The sequence below is a fragment of the Lissotriton vulgaris genome, chromosome 4_1 (genome assembly GCF_964263255.1).
Source record: "Lissotriton vulgaris chromosome 4_1, aLisVul1.2, whole genome shotgun sequence".
NCBI lineage: Eukaryota > Metazoa > Chordata > Amphibia > Caudata > Salamandridae > Lissotriton > Lissotriton vulgaris.
Window position 1 is genome coordinate 538775161 of NC_141691.1, and position 22824 is coordinate 538797984.

General features: G+C 40.7%; 9 non-coding genes across 9 annotated transcripts; 4 read left to right on the forward strand and 5 right to left on the reverse strand.

Annotated features, from left to right (window-relative positions):
- Positions 1-758: 758 nt before the first annotated feature.
- Positions 759-830, forward strand: TRNAQ-CUG (transfer RNA glutamine (anticodon CUG)). The gene has a single exon. It is a non-coding gene; the product is annotated as a tRNA-Gln (tRNA).
- An 825-nt stretch (positions 831-1655) lies between these two features.
- TRNAQ-UUG (transfer RNA glutamine (anticodon UUG)) lies at positions 1656-1727 on the reverse strand. The gene has a single exon. It is a non-coding gene; the product is annotated as a tRNA-Gln (tRNA).
- Positions 1728-3275: 1548 nt separating this feature from the next.
- Positions 3276-3347, forward strand: TRNAQ-CUG (transfer RNA glutamine (anticodon CUG)). Its single transcript has one exon. It is a non-coding gene; the product is annotated as a tRNA-Gln (tRNA).
- An 825-nt stretch (positions 3348-4172) lies between these two features.
- TRNAQ-UUG (transfer RNA glutamine (anticodon UUG)) lies at positions 4173-4244 on the reverse strand. The gene has a single exon. It is a non-coding gene; the product is annotated as a tRNA-Gln (tRNA).
- Positions 4245-5791: 1547 nt separating this feature from the next.
- Positions 5792-5863, forward strand: TRNAQ-CUG (transfer RNA glutamine (anticodon CUG)). Its single transcript has one exon. It is a non-coding gene; the product is annotated as a tRNA-Gln (tRNA).
- An 825-nt stretch (positions 5864-6688) lies between these two features.
- On the reverse strand, positions 6689-6760 carry TRNAQ-UUG (transfer RNA glutamine (anticodon UUG)). Its single transcript has one exon. It is a non-coding gene; the product is annotated as a tRNA-Gln (tRNA).
- A 1548-nt stretch (positions 6761-8308) lies between these two features.
- Positions 8309-8380, forward strand: TRNAQ-CUG (transfer RNA glutamine (anticodon CUG)). Its single transcript has one exon. It is a non-coding gene; the product is annotated as a tRNA-Gln (tRNA).
- An 825-nt stretch (positions 8381-9205) lies between these two features.
- TRNAQ-UUG (transfer RNA glutamine (anticodon UUG)) lies at positions 9206-9277 on the reverse strand. Its single transcript has one exon. It is a non-coding gene; the product is annotated as a tRNA-Gln (tRNA).
- A 4961-nt stretch (positions 9278-14238) lies between these two features.
- On the reverse strand, positions 14239-14310 carry TRNAQ-UUG (transfer RNA glutamine (anticodon UUG)). Its single transcript has one exon. It is a non-coding gene; the product is annotated as a tRNA-Gln (tRNA).
- Between the last annotated feature and the right edge of the window lie 8514 nt (positions 14311-22824).

Genomic DNA, 22824 nt, shown 5'->3' on the forward strand with positions numbered 1-22824 from the left:
TGAGAAATGTTTTATTTCACAATTTCCATACTAATATACAAAAAACATTTGTACTATCTGAATGATACCGTCATTGTGGTTCTCTAGGTTTGATTTAAGAACACATCTCTTTCAAAATGTGCTATGTTCGCCTTATCAATAGTGTGGAAATCTTCAAAAAGGAATGCTGGGAATCAGCCCTCTGAAATGCATTTGAGAAAAACAGGATAGGATTTTGTAATGTCGCACTATTTTGTGTAGGAATGTGATGTTATGTGTATTATAAAGTTCGTATTTCTGTAACTTGTTCAAGCTGTTGGACATTTTGAAAGGAGTCAACATTTGTCTCTTTCAACCTACTGGTGTTGGATTGGAGCTATCAATAACAAAAGATGACAGAAATGTAAAAGGTCGAGATTAGTAAAATAGTACCTCAAAGAATTGGACTGGTACCTTTGCATGCAAAGTCCAAAGTGCCAAGCGTTGCTCTTTGGAGCCACCCATGTGAGAGACAGAGAAATGGATGTAGTAGTTTGGAAATGTAGAATGTTTTAATATTCTTCAGTCAAATATGATCATTATTTTGTAAATTGCATTTCCTGATAAACGTTGGCACATTTAACACTGTTATGGAGAATGCAGCTGAAAAGAATCAAATCACATTATAGCTCTTTACACTATGAGCAGTCAACTGAGATATCTTTTCATCAATGTAAGAAAAGCCCCCGCACTGATGCGCTCTCTTTTGTCTCAATGGAAAAATCCCTCATGTATGGCAGGGTTCCATGGTGTAATGGTTAGCACTCTGGACTCTGAATCCAGCGATCCGAGTTCAAATCTCGGTGGGACCTGCGTGAATTATGAGATTTAATATTTCACTAATTTCTTAGAATTTGGACTTGGAAAAACATAACGTCAAAGTTTTATACTGAAACTTATCAACGTATAAGTATGTATCTATGTACACATGGCTATATCCATCTAGATAGTGATAATACAATATAAAGAAATGAATTATTCATAAACATAAGTACTGAAGCTGAAAACTAAAAACTGTTCTTTCCCATCCACAATTTAAGCAAGAGGTTCTTTTCCTTTCTCATCTTTATGATCAGTAATAAGATAGTTCATTTTGCTGATTTCTTATCTGACAACATTCTTGACTTACACAGTGCATTTAATTGTGAATTTCTTTGAAAGAGGAATTCAGATTAATACATTTGACATGTCTTTCGAAAGATTCTACTTTGTGGTTATGGATCTACTTTAGAAAAACAGAGTGTAAATATCTGTGTGTCTTAATTTCAAGATTGTTATTTAAAAGTTCATCTCTTCTGTCCCCAAAATACACAATTTGATTTCTCAAGTTTTCTTTTAATGAAGGCTTTCCAATTAAAAAAGTTCCGTGTTCCCCTTATCAATAACAGTAAGATTTAAACAAGTAATATCTTGGATCAGCCTCTTGTGATGAGTTGAGAAAACAGAGTCAGCTCACAAAATATCTCATTATTTTGAGCCATTTTATTTCCATGTTTTCTAAAAGTTCTATCATTTGCTCACATCAAATAGACTTTAAAAATACAATCAATAAATCAATGTTTCACTCTACCCGTGTTAGATTTATGATATTTATGAATACACTTGACAGAAAAAGATTTGGTCATAAGTCATGAAAGTGGTCCCACCGAGATTTGAACTCAGATCCTTGGATTCAAAGTCCAAAGTGCTAACCATTACACCATGGAACCTCCCATGTGACAGGGGAGCAAATTGCTGCAGCAATGTGGACATTTCACATTTTTTATTTTCTACAGTCAAAGACAAACAGAATTATATATCTTTTCTATTCTGTTCAACTTTTGCCTATTGAACTATGTTAGGGAAGGATGTTGCACAAAGGACTCAAGTAACGCTATGACTCTGTTGAACAGTACTTTTTATGTGAGATAAGATTTTGCAATAAAAGATAAGATTCCCCCGTGAATGCAATCTCTTCTGCCAAAATGGAAAGCTCAACCTGGTACAGGTGGGTTGATGGTGTTATGCTTGTCAATCTGGACTCTGAAAACAGGGATCTAAGTACAAAGCTCAGTGGGACTTATCTAAACTTTACGATTTTTTTTCAATTCAGTTCTTAGAAGTATTAATTGGAAAAACATCTCATTTACTTATAAACTTGTACGTATCAACTTATATGTATGTATCTCCCTATACATCGCTATATGTCTATGTATATTTATCGGAAAATATAAATATATACATTATAAAAATACATATAATTAATAGAGGTGAAAATAATGAACAGTTGTTGCCTCTCCGCATTTGAAACATGAGCTTCTTCTCCTTCCTCTTCTATATGTCCTGAAATTGAGATAGTCACTTTTTAATCAATTTTGATCTAACAACATAGTTGATTTGTACAAAGCATATCATACGATCTGTGAATAATTCTAAAAAAGAAAATTAGATCAGTACCTTTGAGGCCTCCAAGCAAAAGCTTATATTTCATGATTGCAGATCGACTGTTGAAAATCAGCATGAGAAATGTTTTATTTCACAATTTCCATACTAATATACAAAAAACATTTGTACTATCTGAATGATACCGTCATTGTGGTTCTCTAGGTTTGATTTAAGAACACATCTCTTTCAAAATGTGCTATGTTTGCCTTATCAATAGTGTGGAAATCTTCAAAAAGGAATGCTGGGAATCAGCCCTCTGAAATGCATTTGAGAAAAACAGGATAGGATTTTGTAATGTCGCACTATTTTGTGTAGGAATGTGATGTTATGTGTATTATAAAGTTCGTATTTCTGTAACTTGTTCAAGCTGTTGGACATTTTGAAAGGAGTCAACATTTGTCTCTTTCAACCTACTGGTGTTGGATTGGAGCTATCAATAACAAAAGATGACAGAAATGTAAAAGGTCGAGATTAGTAAAATAGTACCTCAAAGAATTGGACTGGTACCTTTGCATGCAAAGTCCAAAGTGCCAACTGTTGCTCTTTGGAGCCACCCATGTGAGAGACAGAGAAATGGATGTAGTAGTTTGGAAATGTAGAATGTTTTAATATTCTTCAGTCAAATATGATCATTATTTTGTAAATTGCATTTCCTGATAAACGTTTGCACATTTAACACTGTTATGGAGAATGCAGCTGAAAAGAATCAAATCACATTATAGCTCTTTACACTATGAGCATTCAACTGAGATATCTTTTCATCAATGTAAGAAAAGCCCCCGCACTGATGCGCTCTCTTTTGTCTCAATGGAAAAATCCCTCATGTATGGCAGGGTTCCGTGGTGTAATGGTTAGCACTCTGGACTCTGAATCCAGCGATCCGAGTTCAAATCTCGGTGGGACCTGCTTGAATTATGAGATTTAATATTTCACTAATTTCTTAGAATTTGGACCTTGAAAAACATAACGTCAAAGTTTTATACTGAAACTTATCAACGTATAAGTATGTATCTATGTACACATGGCTATATCCATCTAGATAGTGATAATACAATATAAAGAAATGAATTATTCATAAACATAAGTACTGAAGCTGAAAACTAAAAACTGTTCTTTCCCATCCACAATTTAAGCAAGAGGTTCTTTTCCTTTCTCATCTTTATGATCAGTAATAAGATAGTTCATTTTGCTGATTTCTTATCTGACAACATTCTTGACTTACACAGTGCATTTAATTGTGAATTTCTTTGAAAGAGGAATTCAGATTAATACATTTGACATGTCTTTCGAAAGATTCTACTTTGTGGTTATGGATCTACTTTAGAAAAACAGAGTGTAAATATCTGTGTGTCTTAATTTCAAGATTGTTATTTAAAAGTTCATCTCTTCTGTCCCCAAAATACACAATTTGATTCCTCAAGTTTTCTTTTAATGAAGGCTTTCCAATTAAAAAAGTTCCGTGTTCCCCTTATCAATAACAGTAAGATTTAAACAAGTAATATCTTGGATCAGCCTCTTGTGATGAGTTGAGAAAACAGAGTCAGCTCACAAAATATCTCATTATTTTGAGCCATTTTATTTCCATGTTTTCTAAAAGTTCTATCATTTGCTCACATCAAATAGACTTTAAAAATACAATCAATAAATCAATGTTTCACTCTACCCGTGTTAGATTTATGATATTTATGAATACACTTGACAGAAAAAGATTTGGTCATAAGACATGAAAGTGGTCCCACCGAGATTTGAACTCGGATCCTTGGATTCAAAGTCCAAAGTGCTAACCATTACACCATGGAACCTCCCATGTGACAGGGGAGCAAATTGCTGCAGCAATGTGGACATTTCACATTTTTTATTTTCTACAGTCAAAGACAAACAGAATTATATAACTTTTCTATTCTGTTCAACTTTTGCCTATTGAACTATGTTAGGGAAGGATGTTGCACAAAGGACTCAAGTAACGCTATGACGCTGTTGAACAGTACTTTTTATGTGAGATAAGATTTTGCAATAAAAGATAAGATTCCCCCGTGAATGCAATCTCTTCTGCCAAAATGGAAAGCTCAACCTGGTACAGGTGGGTTGATGGTGTTATGCTTGTCAATCTGGACTCTGAAAACAGGGATCTAAGTACAAAGCTCAGTGGGACTTATCTAAACTTTACGATTTTTTTTCCATTCAGTTCTTAGAAGTATTAATTGGAAAAACATCTCATTTACTTATAAACTTGTACGTATCAACTTATATGTATGTATCTCCCTATATATCGCAATATGTCTATGTATATTTATCGGAAAATATAAATATATACATTATAAAAATACATATAATTAATAGAGGTGAAAATAATGAACAGTTGTTGCCTCTCCGCATTTGAAACATGAGCTTCTTCTCCTTCCTCTTCTATATGTCCTGAAATTGAGATAGTCACTTTTTAATCAATTTTGATCTAACAACATAGTTGATTTGTACAAAGCATATCATACGATCTGTGAATAATTCTAAAAAAAAAATTAGATCAGTACCTTTGAGGCCTCCAAGCAAAAGCTTATATTTCATGATTGCAGATCGACTGTTGAAAATCAGCATGAGAAATGTTTTATTTCACAATTTCCATACTAATATACAAAAAACATTTGTACTATCTGAATGATACCGTCATTGTGGTTCTCTAGGTTTGATTTAAGAACACATCTCTTTCAAAATGTGCTATGTTCGCCTTATCAATAGTGTGGAAATCTTCAAAAAGGAATGCTGGGAATCAGCCCTCTGAAATGCATTTGAGAAAAACAGGATAGGATTTTGTAATGTCGCACTATTTTGTGTAGGAATGTGATGTTATGTGTATTATAAAGTTCGTATTTCTGTAACTTGTTCAAGCTGTTGGACATTTTGAAAGGAGTCAACATTTGTCTCTTTCAACCTACTGGTGTTGGATTGGAGCTATCAATAACAAAAGATGACAGAAATGTAAAAGGTCGAGATTAGTAAAATAGTACCTCAAAGAATTGGACTGGTACCTTTGCATGCAAAGTCCAAAGTGCCAAGCGTTGCTCTTTGGAGCCACCCATGTGAGAGACAGAGAAATGGATGTAGTAGTTTGGAAATGTAGAATGTTTTAATATTCTTCAGTCAAATATGATCATTATTTTGTAAATTGCATTTCCTGATAAACGTTGGCACATTTAACACTGTTATGGAGAATGCAGCTGAAAAGAATCAAATCACATTATAGCTCTTTACACTATGAGCAGTCAACTGAGATATCTTTTCATCAATGTAAGAAAAGCCCCCGCACTGATGCGCTCTCTTTTGTCTCAATGGAAAAATCCCTCATGTATGGCAGGGTTCCATGGTGTAATGGTTAGCACTCTGGACTCTGAATCCAGCGATCCGAGTTCAAATCTCGGTGGGACCTGCTTGAATTATGAGATTTAATATTTCACTAATTTCTTAGAATTTGGACTTGGAAAAACATAACGTCAAAGTTTTATACTGAAACTTATCAACGTATAAGTATGTATCTATGTACACATGGCTATATCCATCTAGATAGTGATAATACAATATAAAGAAATGAATTATTCATAAACATAAGTACTGAAGCTGAAAACTAAAAACTGTTCTTTCCCATCCACAATTTAAGCAAGAGGTTCTTTTCCTTTCTCATCTTTATGATCAGTAATAAGATAGTTCATTTTGCTGATTTCTTATCTGACAACATTCTTGACTTACACAGTGCATTTAATTGTGAATTTCTTTGAAAGAGGAATTCAGATTAATACATTTGACATGTCTTTCGAAAGATTCTACTTTGTGGTTATGGATCTACTTTAGAAAAACAGAGTGTAAATATCTGTGTGTCTTAATTTCAAGATTGTTATTTAAAAGTTCATCTCTTCTGTCCCCAAAATACACAATTTGATTTCTCAAGTTTTCTTTTAATGAAGGCTTTCCAATTAAAAAAGTTCCGTGTTCCCCTTATCAATAACAGTAAGATTTAAACAAGTAATATCTTGGATCAGCCTCTTGTGATGAGTTGAGAAAACAGAGTCAGCTCACAAAATATCTCATTATTTTGAGCCATTTTATTTCCATGTTTTCTAAAAGTTCTATCATTTGCTCACATCAAATAGACTTTAAAAATACAATCAATAAATCAATGTTTCACTCTACCCGTGTTAGATTTATGATATTTATGAATACACTTGACAGAAAAAGATTTGGTCATAAGTCATGAAAGTGGTCCCACCGAGATTTGAACTCGGATCCTTGGATTCAAAGTCCAAAGTGCTAACCATTACACCATGGAACCTCCCATGTGACAGGGGAGCAAATTGCTGCAGCAATGTGGACATTTCACATTTTTTATTTTCTACAGTCAAAGACAAACAGAATTATATATCTTTTCTATTCTGTTCAACTTTTGCCTATTGAACTATGTTAGGGAAGGATGTTGCACAAAGGACTCAAGTAACGCTATGACTCTGTTGAACAGTACTTTTTATGTGAGATAAGATTTTGCAATAAAAGATAAGATTCCCCCGTGAATGCAATCTCTTCTGCCAAAATGGAAAGCTCAACCTGGTACAGGTGGGTTGATGGTGTTATGCTTGTCAATCTGGACTCTGAAAACAGGGATCTAAGTACAAAGCTCAGTGGGACTTATCTAAACTTTACGATTTTTTTTCCATTCAGTTCTTAGAAGTATTAATTGGAAAAACATCTCATTTACTTATAAACTTGTACGTATCAACTTATATGTATGTATCTCCCTATATATCGCAATATGTCTATGTATATTTATCGGAAAATATAAATATATACATTATAAAAATACATATAATTAATAGAGGTGAAAATAATGAACAGTTGTTGCCTCTCCGCATTTGAAACATGAGCTTCTTCTCCTTCCTCTTCTATATGTCCTGAAATTGAGATAGTCACTTTTTAATCAATTTTGATCTAACAACATAGTTGATTTGTACAAAGCATATCATACGATCTGTGAATAATTCTAAAAAAGAAAATTAGATCAGTACCTTTGAGGCCTCCAAGCAAAAGCTTATATTTCATGATTGCAGATCGACTGTTGAAAATCAGCATGAGAAATGTTTTATTTCACAATTTCCATACTAATATACAAAAAACATTTGTACTATCTGAATGATACCGTCATTGTGGTTCTCTAGGTTTGATTTAAGAACACATCTCTTTCAAAATGTGCTATGTTCGCCTTATCAATAGTGTGGAAATCTTCAAAAAGGAATGCTGGGAATCAGCCCTCTGAAATGCATTTGAGAAAAACAGGATAGGATTTTGTAATGTCGCACTATTTTGTGTAGGAATGTGATGTTATGTGTATTATAAAGTTCGTATTTCTGTAACTTGTTCAAGCTGTTGGACATTTTGAAAGGAGTCAACATTTGTCTCTTTCAACCTACTGGTGTTGGATTGGAGCTATCAATAACAAAAGATGACAGAAATGTAAAAGGTCGAGATTAGTAAAATAGTACCTCAAAGAATTGGACTGGTACCTTTGCATGCAAAGTCCAAAGTGCCAAGCGTTGCTCTTTGGAGCCACCCATGTGAGAGACAGAGAAATGGATGTAGTAGTTTGGAAATGTAGAATGTTTTAATATTCTTCAGTCAAATATGATCATTATTTTGTAAATTGCATTTCCTGATAAACGTTGGCACATTTAACACTGTTATGGAGAATGCAGCTGAAAAGAATCAAATCACATTATAGCTCTTTACACTATGAGCAGTCAACTGAGATATCTTTTCATCAATGTAAGAAAAGCCCCCGCACTGATGCGCTCTCTTTTGTCTCAATGGAAAAATCCCTCATGTATGGCAGGGTTCCATGGTGTAATGGTTAGCACTCTGGACTCTGAATCCAGCGATCCGAGTTCAAATCTCGGTGGGACCTGCTTGAATTATGAGATTTAATATTTCACTAATTTCTTAGAATTTGGACTTGGAAAAACATAACGTCAAAGTTTTATACTGAAACTTATCAACGTATAAGTATGTATCTATGTACACATGGCTATATCCATCTAGATAGTGATAATACAATATAAAGAAATGAATTATTCATAAACATAAGTACTGAAGCTGAAAACTAAAAACTGTTCTTTCCCATCCACAATTTAAGCAAGAGGTTCTTTTCCTTTCTCATCTTTATGATCAGTAATAAGATAGTTCATTTTGCTGATTTCTTATCTGACAACATTCTTGACTTACACAGTGCATTTAATTGTGAATTTCTTTGAAAGAGGAATTCAGATTAATACATTTGACATGTCTTTCGAAAGATTCTACTTTGTGGTTATGGATCTACTTTAGAAAAACAGAGTGTAAATATCTGTGTGTCTTAATTTCAAGATTGTTATTTAAAAGTTCATCTCTTCTGTCCCCAAAATACACAATTTGATTTCTCAAGTTTTCTTTTAATGAAGGCTTTCCAATTAAAAAAGTTCCGTGTTCCCCTTATCAATAACAGTAAGATTTAAACAAGTAATATCTTGGATCAGCCTCTTGTGATGAGTTGAGAAAACAGAGTCAGCTCACAAAATATCTCATTATTTTGAGCCATTTTATTTCCATGTTTTCTAAAAGTTCTATCATTTGCTCACATCAAATAGACTTTAAAAATACAATCAATAAATCAATGTTTCACTCTACCCGTGTTAGATTTATGATATTTATGAATACACTTGACAGAAAAAGATTTGGTCATAAGTCATGAAAGTGGTCCCACCGAGATTTGAACTCGGATCCTTGGATTCAAAGTCCAAAGTGCTAACCATTACACCATGGAACCTCCCATGTGACAGGGGAGCAAATTGCTGCAGCAATGTGGACATTTTACATTTTTTATTTTCTACAGTCAAAGACAAACAGAATTATATATCTTTTCTATTCTGTTCAACTTTTGCCTATTGAACTATGTTAGGGAAGGATGTTGCACAAAGGACTCAAGTAACGCTATGACTCTGTTGAACAGTACTTTTTATGTGAGATAAGATTTTGCAATAAAAGATAAGATTCCCCCGTGAATGCAATCTCTTCTGCCAAAATGGAAAGCTCAACCTGGTACAGGTGGGTTGATGGTGTTATGCTTGTCAATCTGGACTCTGAAAACAGGGATCTAAGTACAAAGCTCAGTGGGACTTATCTAAACTTTACGATTTTTTTTCAATTCAGTTCTTAGAAGTATTAATTGGAAAAACATCTCATTTACTTATAAACTTGTACGTATCAACTTATATGTATGTATCTCCCTATACATCGCTATATGTCTATGTATATTTATCGGAAAATATAAATATATACATTATAAAAATACATATAATTAATAGAGGTGAAAATAATGAACAGTTGTTGCCTCTCCGCATTTGAAACATGAGCTTCTTCTCCTTCCTCTTCTATATGTCCTGAAATTGAGATAGTCACTTTTTAATCAATTTTGATCTAACAACATAGTTGATTTGTACAAAGCATATCATACGATCTGTGAATAATTCTAAAAAAGAAAATTAGATCAGTACCTTTGAGGCCTCCAAGCAAAAGCTTATATTTCATGATTGCAGATCGACTGTTGAAAATCAGCATGAGAAATGTTTTATTTCACAATTTCCATACTAATATACAAAAAACATTTGTACTATCTGAATGATACCGTCATTGTGGTTCTCTAGGTTTGATTTAAGAACACATCTCTTTCAAAATGTGCTATGTTCGCCTTATCAATAGTGTGGAAATCTTCAAAAAGGAATGCTGGGAATCAGCCCTCTGAAATGCATTTGAGAAAAACAGGATAGGATTTTGTAATGTCGCACTATTTTGTGTAGGAATGTGATGTTATGTATATTATAAAGTTCGTATTTCTGTAACTTGTTCAAGCTGTTGGACATTTTGAAAGGAGTCAACATTTGTCTCTTTCAACCTACTGGTGTTGGATTGGAGCTATCAATAACAAAAGATGACAGAAATGTAAAAGGTCGAGATTAGTAAAATAGTACCTCAAAGAATTGGACTGGTACCTTTGCATGCAAAGTCCAAAGTGCCAACTGTTGCTCTTTGGAGCCACCCATGTGAGAGACAGAGAAATGGATGTAGTAGTTTGGAAATGTAGAATGTTTTAATATTCTTCAGTCAAATATGATCATTATTTTGTAAATTGCATTTCCTGATAAACGTTTGCACATTTAACACTGTTATGGAGAATGCAGCTGAAAAGAATCAAATCACATTATAGCTCTTTACACTATGAGCATTTAACTGAGATATCTTTTCATCAATGTAAGAAAAGCCCCCGCACTGATGCGCTCTCTTTTGTCTCAATGGAAAAATCCCTCATGTATGGCAGGGTTCCATGGTGTAATGGTTAGCACTCTGGACTCTGAATCCAGCGATCTGAGTTCAAATCTCGGTAGGACCTGCTTGAATTATGAGATTTAATATTTCACTAATTTCTTAGAATTTGGACTTGGAAAAACATAACGTCAAAGTTTTATACTGAAACTTATCAACGTATAAGTATGTATCTATGTACACATGGCTATATCCATCTAGATAGTGATAATACAATATAAAGAAATGAATTATTCATAAACATAAGTACTGAAGCTGAAAACTAAAAACTGTTCTTTCCCATCCACAATTTAAGCAAGAGGTTATTTTCCTTTCTCATCTTTATGATCAGTAATAAGATAGTTAATTTTGCTGATTTCTTATCTGACAACATTCTTGACTTACACAGTGCATTTAATTGTGAATTTCTTTGAAAGAGGAATTCAGATTAATACATTTGACATGTCTTTCGAAAGATTCTACTTTGTGGTTATGGATCTACTTTAGAAAAACAGAGTGTAAATATCTGTGTGTCCTAATTTCAAGATTGTTATTTAAAAGTTCATCTCTTCTGTCCCCAAAATACACAATTTGATTCCTCAAGTTTTCTTTTAATGAAGGCTTTCCAATTAAAAAAGTTCCGTGTTCCCCTTATCAATAACAGTAAGATTTAAACAAGTAATATCTTGGATCAGCCTCTTGTGATGAGTTGAGAAAACAGAGTCAGCTCACAAAATATCTCATTATTTTGAGCCATTTTATTTCCATGTTTTCTAAAAGTTCTATCATTTGCTCACATCAAATAGACTTTAAAAATACAATCAATAAATCAATGTTTCACTCTACCCATGTTAGATTTATGATATTTATGAATACACTTGACAGAAAAAGATTTGGTCATAAGTCATGAAAGTGGTCCCACTGAGATTTGAACTCGGATCCTTGGATTCAAAGTCCAAAGTACTAACCATTACACCATGGAACCTCCCATGTGACAGGGGAGAAAATTGCTGCAGCAATGTGGATATTTCACATTTTTTATTTTCCACAGTCAAAGACAAACAGAATTATATAACTTTTCTATTCTGTTCAACTTTTGCCTATTGAACTATGTTAGGGAAGGATGTTGCACAAAGGACTCAAGTAACGCTATGACGCTGTTGAACAGTACTTTTTATGTGAGATAAGATTTTGCAATAAAAGATAAGATTCCCCCGTGAATGCAATCTCTTCTGCCAAAATGGAAAGCTCAACCTGGTACAGGTGGGTTGATGGTGTTATGCTTGTCAATCTGGACTCTGAAAACAGGGATCTAAGTACAAAGCTCAGTGGGACTTATCTAAACTTTACGATTTTTTTTCCATTCAGTTCTTAGAAGTATTAATTGGAAAAACATCTCATTTACTTATAAACTTGTACGTATCAACTTATATGTATGTATCTCCCTATATATCGCAATATGTCTATGTATATTTATCGGAAAATATAAATATATACATTATAAAAATACATATAATTAATAGAGGTGAAAATAATGAACAGTTGTTGCCTCTCCGCATTTGAAACATGAGCTTCTTCTCCTTCCTCTTCTATATGTCCTGAAATTGAGATAGTCACTTTTTAATCAATTTTGATCTAACAACATAGTTGATTTGTACAAAGCATATCATACGATCTGTGAATAATTCTAAAAAAAAAATTAGATCAGTACCTTTGAGGCCTCCAAGCAAAAGCTTATATTTCATGATTGCAGATCGACTGTTGAAAATCAGCATGAGAAATGTTTTATTTCACAATTTCCATACTAATATACGAAAAACATTTGCACTATCTGAATGATACCGTCATTGTGGTTCTCTAGGTTTGATTTAAGAACACATCTCTTTCAAAATGTGCTATATTCGCCTTATCAATAGTGTGGAAATCTTCAAAAAGGAATGCTGGGAATCAGCCCTCTGAAATGCATTTGAGAAAAACAGGATAGGATTTTGTAATGTCGCACTATTTTGTGTAGGAATGTGATGTTATGTGTATTATAAAGTTCGTATTTCTGTAACTTGTTCAAGCTGTTGGACATTTTCAAAGGAGTCAACATTTGTCTCTTTCAACCTACTGGTGTTGGATTGGAGCTATCAATAACAAAAGATGACAGAAATGTAAAAGGTCGAGATTAGTAAAATAGTACCTCAAAGAATTGGACTGGTACCTTTGCATGCAAAGCCCAAAGTGCCAACCGTTGCTCTTTGGAGCCACCCATGTGAGAGACAGAGAAATGGATGTAGTAGTTTGGAAATATAGAATGTTTTAATATTCTTCAGTCAAATATGATCATTATTTTGTAAATTGCATTTCCTGATAAACGTTTGCACATTTAACACTGTTATGGAGAATGCAGCTGAAAAGAATCAAATCACATTATAGCTCTTTACACTATGAGCATTCAACTGAGATATCTTTTCATCAATGTAAGAAAAGCCCCCGCACTGATGCGCTCTCTTTTGTCTCAATGGAAAAATCCCTCATGTATGGCAGGGTTCCATGGTGTAATGGTTAGCACTCTGGACTTTGAATCCAGCGATCCGAGTTCAAATCTCGGTTGGACCTGCTTGAATTATGAGATTTAATACTTCACTAATTTCTTAGAATTTGGACTTGGAAAAACATAACGTCAAAGTTTTATACTGAAACTTATCAACGTATAAGTATGTATCTATGTACACATGGCTATATCCATCTAGATAGAGATAATACAATATAAAGAAATGAATTATTCATAAACATAAGTACTGAAGCTGAAAACTAAAAACTGTTCTTTCCCATCCACAATTTAAGCAAGAGGTTCTTTTCCTTTCTCATCTTTATGATCAGTAATAAGATAGTTAATTTTGCTGATTTCTTATCTGACAACATTCTTGACTTACACAGTGCATTTAATTGTGAATTTCTTTGAAAGAGGAATTCAGATTAATACATTTGACATTTCTTTCGAAAGATTCTACTTTGTGGTTATGGATCTACTTTAGAAAAACAGAGTGTAAATATCTGTGTGTCTTAATTTCAAGATTGTTATTTAAAAGTTCATCTCTTCTGTCCCCAAAATACACAATTTGATTCCTCAAGTTTTCTTTTAATGAAGGCTTTTCAATTAAAAAAGTTCAGTGTTCCCCTTATCAATAACAGTAAGATTTAAACAAGTAATATCTTGGATCAGCCTCTTGTGATGAGTTGAGAAAACAGAGTCAGCTCACAAAATATCTCATTATTTTGAGCCATTTTATTTCCATGTTTTCTAAAAGTTCTATCATTTGCTCACATCAAATAGACTTAAAAAATACAATCAATAAATCAATGTTTCACTCTACCCGTGTTAGATTTATGATATTTATGAATACACTTGACAGAAAAAGATTTGGTCATAAGTCATGAAAGTGGTCCCACCGAGATTTGAACTCGGATCCTTGGATTCAAAGTCCAAAGTGCTAACCATTACACCATGGAACCTCCCATGTGACAGGGGAGCAAATTGCTGCAGCAATGTGGACATTTCAATTTTTTTATTTTCTATAGTCAAAGCCAAACAGAATGTTATTACTTTTCTATTCTGTTCAACTTTTGCCTATTGAACTATGTTAGGGAAGGATGTTGCACAAAGGACTCAAGTAACGCTATGACTCTGTTGAACAGTACTTTTTATGTGAGATAAGATTTTGCAATAAAAGATTAGATTCCCCCGTGAATGCAATCTCTTCTGTGAAAATGGAAAGCTCAACCTGGTACAGGTGGGTTGATGGTGTTATGCTTATAAATCTGGACTCTGAAAACAGGCATCTAAGTACAAAGCTCAGTGGGACTTATCTAAACTTTACAAATGTTTTTCCATTCAGTTCTTAGAAGTATTAATTGGAAAAACATCTCATTTACTTATAAACTTGTACGTATCAACTTATATGTACGTATCTCCCTATATATCGCTATATGTCTACGTATATTTATCGGAAAATATAAATATATACATTATAAAAATACATATAATTAGTAGAGGTGAAAATAATAAATAGTTTTTGCCTCTCCACATTTGAAACATGAGCTTCTTCTCCTTCCTCTTCTATATTAAGCATGGGCAAAATTTGCGAATTCGCGATCCGCGAAATGGTGCGAAAGCGAACTTGCAATTCGAAAAATGTGCGAATTTGTGCGATTTTGCTGTTTTTTGACAGTTCGCGAGGGTTTTGTACAAGTTCGGGAACGCAAACTTACTTGTGTGGTCACAATGGTTGTTTCTACGTGCCCAGCCTGTTTGCGACCCTGTGGTTCATCGCGGCCACCCTCCGGTTCATCACTGCCACCCTCTGGTTCACCAATGCCTCCCTCTGGATCATCACTGTCCCCCTCTGGTTTATCACAGCACCCTCTGGTTCATGAGTGCCACCCTCTGGTTGATCACCGCCATCCTCTGGTTCATCCCTGCCACCCTCTGGTTCATCACTGCCAACCTTTGGTTTGCCACTGCCACCCTCTGGATCATCACTGTCCCCCTCTGGTTTATCACAGCACTCTCTGGTTCATCACTGCCACCCTCTGGTTGATCACTGCCATCCTCTGGTTCATCCCTGCCACCCTCTGGATCATCACTGCCACCCCTGCTTCACCAGTGCCACCCTCTGGCTCATCACTGCCACCCTCTGGTTCAAGGTTGTGGAATGGGGCAGGGAGGGCTGAATGAAACTAGACTCTGCCTGGGGCACACAAGGTGTCCCATGCAAAGTCCAGTTCAAACCGGTGCTGGGGCTCTCCAGCCCCAGCTCTGGCATGAAACTGGACAAATGGAAAGGGGTGTAACAACCTCCTTCCTGGGTCCCACCCATAGGAGGGACCTAGCAGGAGATCCAGCCCCTAGATTTGGAAGAAAGGTAGGAGCTGTGCCAATGCAAACCAGATCATCCTGACTGAAATTTTGAAATGAAACTCTGGACCCTTCAACATCCCACTCGATGTGGAAGACTGAAGAATCTCCTTTGTGGTCAAGGAGTGGCCACCCTGTGCATGCAGGCCCCATCAGCGCATCAAGACTTTCTTTGCTGTAGCTCCGACCGGGGCTTGAACAACAGAGATCAACAAGAGCCAGACTCCCAGACATCCAACAGCCCGTTCCACAGTCCTGGCAAAGCTGAAACCCGTGGAGGCGACGAGAGACGTGGGACCGGCCATCTTTAGGAGTCAATGAAGTGCTTCCTGTGCAGCTACTGAGGCTCCCTCGATACTGTACTTTAAGGTTTGAGAAGCCCCAGCCCCAAGCAGCCTTTGCTCCAAAGATCACCCCTCCACACTCACCGAGTGCTTCGTTGGGCCCTTTTGTACTTTTCCTGCTTGCCTCATTGTCCGGTCGCTTGCCCTTTGTCTACTGGCCTCTTTGACAACGATCCATCAAGACTACACTGCTGGTCTGGTTGCTCCAGACTGTCCCTAGCTCTCCTGAAAAGGAGCCATTCATCTGACCTTCCTGGTCCAAACCAGAAGACATCTTTGAGTCCTGCTTGGGTTGCATTTGCCAAGGTTTGGTGACTTGAATTCGAGAACCAATACTGCTGACAGCAAGAGCCTTTGTGGGACAGCTTGTGTCCACCAGCTGGTCATCTTCGATTGTTCCTGGTCCACGTGGCAGCAGAGACAATCTACTCGACAGCACCTGATTGCAACCCGACACTGCCTGGTTCCGTCCTGGTTCCATCCTGGTCACTGGCTAGTGACCTAGACTCTGTCCCCTCTGCTTTCAGGTACTCTACATCTTTGATCCACCCTTGGATCCAACCGGACTCTTCTCTCCTGGCCGCCTGCAGCATCTCTACCTCCAGGCTCCATAGAACTCCACGAAGAAACCCGACGCACTTTGGCACCTATGCACCCGCTTCCTGTGGGTAAGGTAACGAGATTACACTGGTGCTCCTATAGTGGTTTACACCTCTAGTGTCCTACTTTTTAGTTCTAGTCCAGTCGGAAGACTCCTAAACCTATAACTTTCTGATTTTTAGGCACTATTGACTTGTATGGTAAACGCGGTTGCCTATAGACACTGCACCCGCATTCTGTGGGCCTCCTACGACCTAACCTTTGTTAGTCCAGTGTAGGCCCAGCGATTTCCTAGGCCCTAGGCCTGTTCATTGTTTGTGACGTGGTACTTATACCACTTTCTTAATATATGGTTTGAGTGGCCATCCTGCCTATCCATAATTGTGCATCGTATTGTATGTTATACTGTGTTCTTTGTTTAATGCTTGTGTTCCTGTGCTCATAAAGAGTCAAGGGGATTATTCTAGAAATAAATACATATATTTTATAATATATAATTTGTGTGGTGTCCTTTCATTTGGTATTTAAAGGATTGCATATGGTAAAACAGCTGGCTTCACATGCCCTCTTGAGTTTAGCATAAGACTGCTTTTGGCCATGAGGATAGCTGGTCTATAAGGTTGACTTACAACCAATCACCATAAGGGTCGTTTGGACTGGTGCAAGGTGCTCACTAGAATAGTGATCATCATATACCAGGCCAACTTCTCACGCACAGCACCCTCTGGTTTGCTACTGACACCCTCTGGATCAACACTGCCACCCTCTGGTTCATCACTGCCACCCTAGGGTTTGCCATTGGCACCCTCTGGATCATCACTGTCCCCCTCCGGTTTATCACAGCACCCTCTGGTTCATCACTGCCACCCTCTGGTTCATTACTACCACCCTCTGGTTCGCCACCCTCTGGATCATCACTGTCACCCTCTGGTTGATCACTGCCATCCTCTGGTTCATCCCTGCCACCCTCTGGTTCATCACTGCCACCCTCTGGTTTGTCACTGCCACCCTCTGGATCATCACTGACCCACTCTGGTTTATCACAGCTCCCTCTGGTTCATCACTGCCACCCTCTGGTTCATCACTGCCACCCTCTGGTTCATCACTGCCACCCTCTGGTTTGCCACTGCCACCCTCTGGATCATCACTGACCCCCTCTGGTTTATCATGGAACCCTCTGGTTCATCACTGCCACCCTCTGATTGATCACTGCCATCCTCTGGTTCATCCCTGCCACCCTCTGGTTCATCACTGCCACCCTCTGGTTCATCCCTGCCACCCTCTGGTTCATCACTGCCACCCTCTGGTTTGCCACTGCCACCCTCTGGATCATCACTGACCCCCTCTGGTTTATCATGGAACCCTCTGGTTCATCACTGCCACCCTCTGATTGATCACTGCCATCCTCTGGTTCATCCCTGCCACCCTCTGGTTCATCACTGCCACCCTCTGGTTGATCACTGCCATCCTTTGGTTCATCCCGGCCACCCTATGGTTCATCACTGCCACCCTCTGGTTTGCCACTGCCACCCTCTGGATCATCACTGTCCCACTCTGGTTTATCACAGCACCCATTGGTTCATCACTGCCACCCTCTGGTTCAATCAATCCATCAATCAATCATGACATTTATATAGCGTGCTACTCACCCGGAAGGGTCTCAAGGCGCTTGGGGGGGGTCCGCTACTGCTCGAACAGCCAGGTCTTCAGTTGCTTCCTGAAGGAGAGGTGGTCCTGGGTCATTCGAAGGTGGATGGGGAGGGAGTTCCATGTCTTGGCCGCCAGGTAGGAGAAGGATCTGCCTCCGGCGGTGGCTCTTCGGATGCGTGGAACGGTGGCGAGGGCGTGGTTGGTTGATCGTAGCTGGCGGGTGGGAGTGTAGAAGGTCAAGCGGTTGTTGAGGTACTTGGGGCCCTGGTCGTGGAGAGACTTGTGTGCGTGGGTGAGGAGCCTGAACGTGATCCTCTTGCTGACGGGGAGCCAGTGCAGGTCCCTTAGGTGGCCGGAGATGTGGTTGCGTCGGGGATGTCCAGGATGAGTCGGGCGGAGGCGTTCTGGATGCGTTGGAGTCTTTTCTGTAGCTTGGATGTGGTTCCGGCATAGAGGGTGTTTCCGTAGTCCAGACGGCTGGTGACGAGAGCCTGGGTGACTGTTTTCCTGGTTTCGGTCGGGATCCATCGAAAGATCTTTTGGAGCATGCGGAGTTTGTAAAAGCAAGAAGAGGAGACGGCGTTGACTTGTCTGGTCATCGAGAGGGAGGAGTCCAGGATGAAGCCCAGGTTACGTGCATGGTCTGTAGGCTTGGGGGCGGTGCCCAGGGCTGGGGGCCACCAGGAGTCGTCCCAGGCGGAGGGTGATGGTCCCAGGATGAGGACTTCCATCTTGTCTGAGTTCAGTTTCAGGCGGCTGTTCTTCATCCACTCGGCGACGCCTTTCATTCCTTCGTGGAGGAGGTTCTGGCGGTGTCGGGGTCTCTGGTGACGGAGAGGATCAGCTGGGTGTCATCGGCGTAGGAGATGATATTGAGGTTGTGTTGGCGTGCGATGGTGGCGAGAGGTCTCATGTAGACATTGAAGAGGGTGGGGCTGAGTGATGATCCTTGCGGGACGCCGCAGATGACTTCAGTGGCCTCGGAACGAAACGGGGGGAGGCAGACTCTCTGTGTTCTCCCGGGGAGGAACGAGATGATCCACTTCAGTGTCTTCCCTTGGATGCCAGTGTTGCTGAGGCGCTGGACTAGGGTGCGGTGGCAGACCGTGTTGAATGCTGCGTAGAGGTCCAGGAGGATGAGTGCAGCTGGTTCCCCGTTGTCGAGCAGGGCTCGGATGTCGTCGGTGGCAGCGATGAGGGCGGTCTCGGTCCTGTGGTTGGCTCTGAAACCGGACTGCGAGGGGTCGAGGGATCCATTTGTCTCGAGGAAGGCGGCAAGTTGTCTGTTGGCGATCTTCTCTGTGACTTTGGCGGGGAAAGGGAGGAGCGAGATGGGGCAGAAGTTTTTGAGGTCGGTGGGGTCCGCTGTTGGTTTCTTCAGTAGGGCGCTGAGCTCGGCGTGCTTCCAGCTCTCCGGGTAGGTGGCGGTGTCGAAGGAGGTGTTGATGACGTCTCGGAGTTGGGGTGCGATGGTGGAGTCGGCCTTGCTGAAGACGTGGTGGGGGCAGGGGTCCGTCGGGGATCCGGAGTGGATGGTGTTCATCGCGTGGGCTCTGTCTTCGGTGGTCACCGTGGTCCAGGTGTGGAGGGTGGTGGTGGGGTGCGTTCGTTCAATGGTCGGGAGCGTGGGTGGTGCGCCGAAGCTGTTGTGGATGTCGGCAATCTTGCGGTGGAAGAATGAAGCGAGGGAGTCGCAGAGGTCTTGTGAGGGGGTGATGTCGATGTTGCCAGTGCTGGGGTTGGAGAACTCCTTGACGATGCTGAAGAGTTCCTTGCTGTCGTGGGCGTTGTTGTCCAGTCAGTCCTTAAGTGATTTCTTCTTGGTGGTGCGGATGAGCTGGTGGTGCTTGCGGGTCACGTGTTTGAGGGCGGTCATGTTGTCAGTGGTCCGGTCGAGAAGCCAGACTTTCTCGGGGTGCGGCAGGCACAACGAGGCTTCAGGCAGCAGCGAGGGGGGGGCACACACACAGCTGGTGGCCGTGCGGCACGGGGGTGTCCTGCGAGCAGGTCACACTCACCTGCGCTGTGCGGTCGCCATTTATGGCCAAGTGGGAGGGAGGGAGGAGCAGCTGGGAGGCGGGAGAAGGCAGGGCACAAAACAAAGAGGGGGCATGTCCGTTTGAACAGCGGCGGGAAGCAGGGAGCGGGGCGGGTAGGCACGGGGAATGGGTGACAACACCCAAACAACAGCGCGCAGGGGGCTACCAGGGACAACCGTACAGGGCAAGTAAACAAATAGGAGGAAAAAAAACGATTAAACAGTCAGACAGTCACAATGGAGACACGCAATACGGCAGAGGGGCAAGGCAGGCACAACGAGGCTTCAGGCAGCAGCGAGGCGGGGGCACACACACAGCTAGTGGCCGTGCGGGCGCGGGGGTGTCCTGCGAGCAGGTCACACTCACCTGCACCGCGTGGTCGCCATTTATGGCCAAGTGGGAGGGAGGGAGGAGCAGCTGGGAGGCGGGAGCAGGGAGGGCACAAAACAAAGAGGGGGCGTGTCTGTTTACATGGCAGCGGGAAGCGGGGAGCAGGGCAGTTAGGCACAGGGGGGCTGGGTGACAACACCTAAACAGCAACGTGCAGGGGGCTACCAGGGACAACAGTACAGGGCAAGTAAACAAATAGGAGGAAAAAAATGATTAAACAGTCAGACAGTCACAATGGAGACACGCAATACAGCTGAGGGGCGAGGCAGGCACAAAGAGGCTTCAGGCATCAGCGAGGCGGGGCACACACACAGCTGGTGGCCGTGCGGCGCGTGGGTGTCCTGCGAGCAGGTCGCACCCACCTGTGCCGCGCGGTCGCCATTTAAGGCCAAGTGGGAGGGAGGAGCAGCTGGGAGGCGGGTAGGGCACAAAACAAAGAGGGGGTGTGTCCGTGGTTGATCACTGCCATCCTCTGGTTCATCCCTGTCAACCTCTGGTTTATCACTGCCACCCTCTGGTTTGACACTGCCACCCTCTGGATCATCACTGTCCCCCTCTGGTTTATGACAGCACCCTCTGGTTCATCACTGCCACCCTCTGGTTGATCACTGCCATCCTCTGGTTCATCCCTGCCACCCTCTGGCTCATCACTGCCACCCACTTGTTTGCCACTGCCACCCTCTGTATCATCACTTTCCCCCTCTGGTTTATCACAGCACCCTCTGGTTCATCACTGCTACCCTCTGGTTCATTACTGCCACCCTTTGGTTCGCCACTGCCACCCTCTGGATCATCACTGCCACCCTCTGGTTGATCACTGCCATCCTCTGGTTCATCCCTGCCACCCTCTGGTTCATCACTGCCACCCTCTGGTTTGCCACTGCCACCCTCTGGATCATCACTGTCTTCCTCTGGTTTATCACAGCACCCTCTGGTTCATTAATGTCACCCTCTGGTTGATAACTGCCATCCACTGGTTCATCCCTGCCACCTTCTGATTCATCACTGCCACCCTCTGGTTTTCCACTGCCACCCTCTGGATCATCACTGTCCCCCTCTGGTTTATCACAGCACCCTCTGGTTCATCAATGCCACCCTCTGGTTGATCACTGCCACCCTCTGGTTCAAGGCTGCCACCCCCTGGTTCATCACTGCCATCCTCTGGTTCATACCTGCCACTCTCTGGTTCATCCCTGCCACCCTCTGGTTCATCACTGCCATCCTCTGGTTTGCCACTGCCACCCTCTGGATCCTCACTGGCCCCCTCTGGTTTATCACAGCACCCTCTGGTTCACCACTACCACCCTCTTGTTCAACACTGTAGATTATGGGGGAAAGAAAAGCACACCTTCCCAGCCTCAACTGAGATGTATTAATTTGGGGCTAATTAATGTGTCACTGAATTTGTGCTTCAAGTCTGGCACCTGCTTCCTTAGCTGTAAGACCTTCCTGTTGCAGTTAATTTTTTACAGGAGCATTGTGCCATACTTATAACTATTCTCTGACCCTGCTTTGAGGGTCAGAGCAGGGTCAGAGAATAGTTGAAAGTAGGCAACTGAACAATGGAGGGGCCCCTCCGGAAGAACTACAGAGAATGGTTACAAATTAGCTTGAACTTTTGCACCTAAGTGCTTTCAGTTTTCCAAAATTAGTATTTCTGCCATTTCGCGAGATTCACGTGACGCGAAATCGTGTAAAATCGATCTTGCAATCCGCAAATTCGTTCGAATTTGCTGATTTCTTTTTTTTTGCGTGTTCGGGCGTTTTTTTGCTTATTCGCAGACCGCTTGCAGCGCACCGACCCCGAGGTTGCCCATGCGGTCGTGTACGGGCGTGGCCATCTTGTTTGTGTGACGTGCTTCCATTTCCGGGTGCTCTTTGCATGCTTGCGTCGAATGCGGCGCGTGATTACGTATTAGTGGGCGTTTTTGCGTGCTCGCCGGGGGAAATATCTCGCAAACTTACCCACGCGGTCCTCTATGGGAGCGGCCATCTTGTTTTTCATTCACTGCTATGGTTTTGGGCATGCTACCTTTCTATCCACCTTACATCTTTGTAATCCTATGTTTTTCTGAACTTTTTTTTGGTT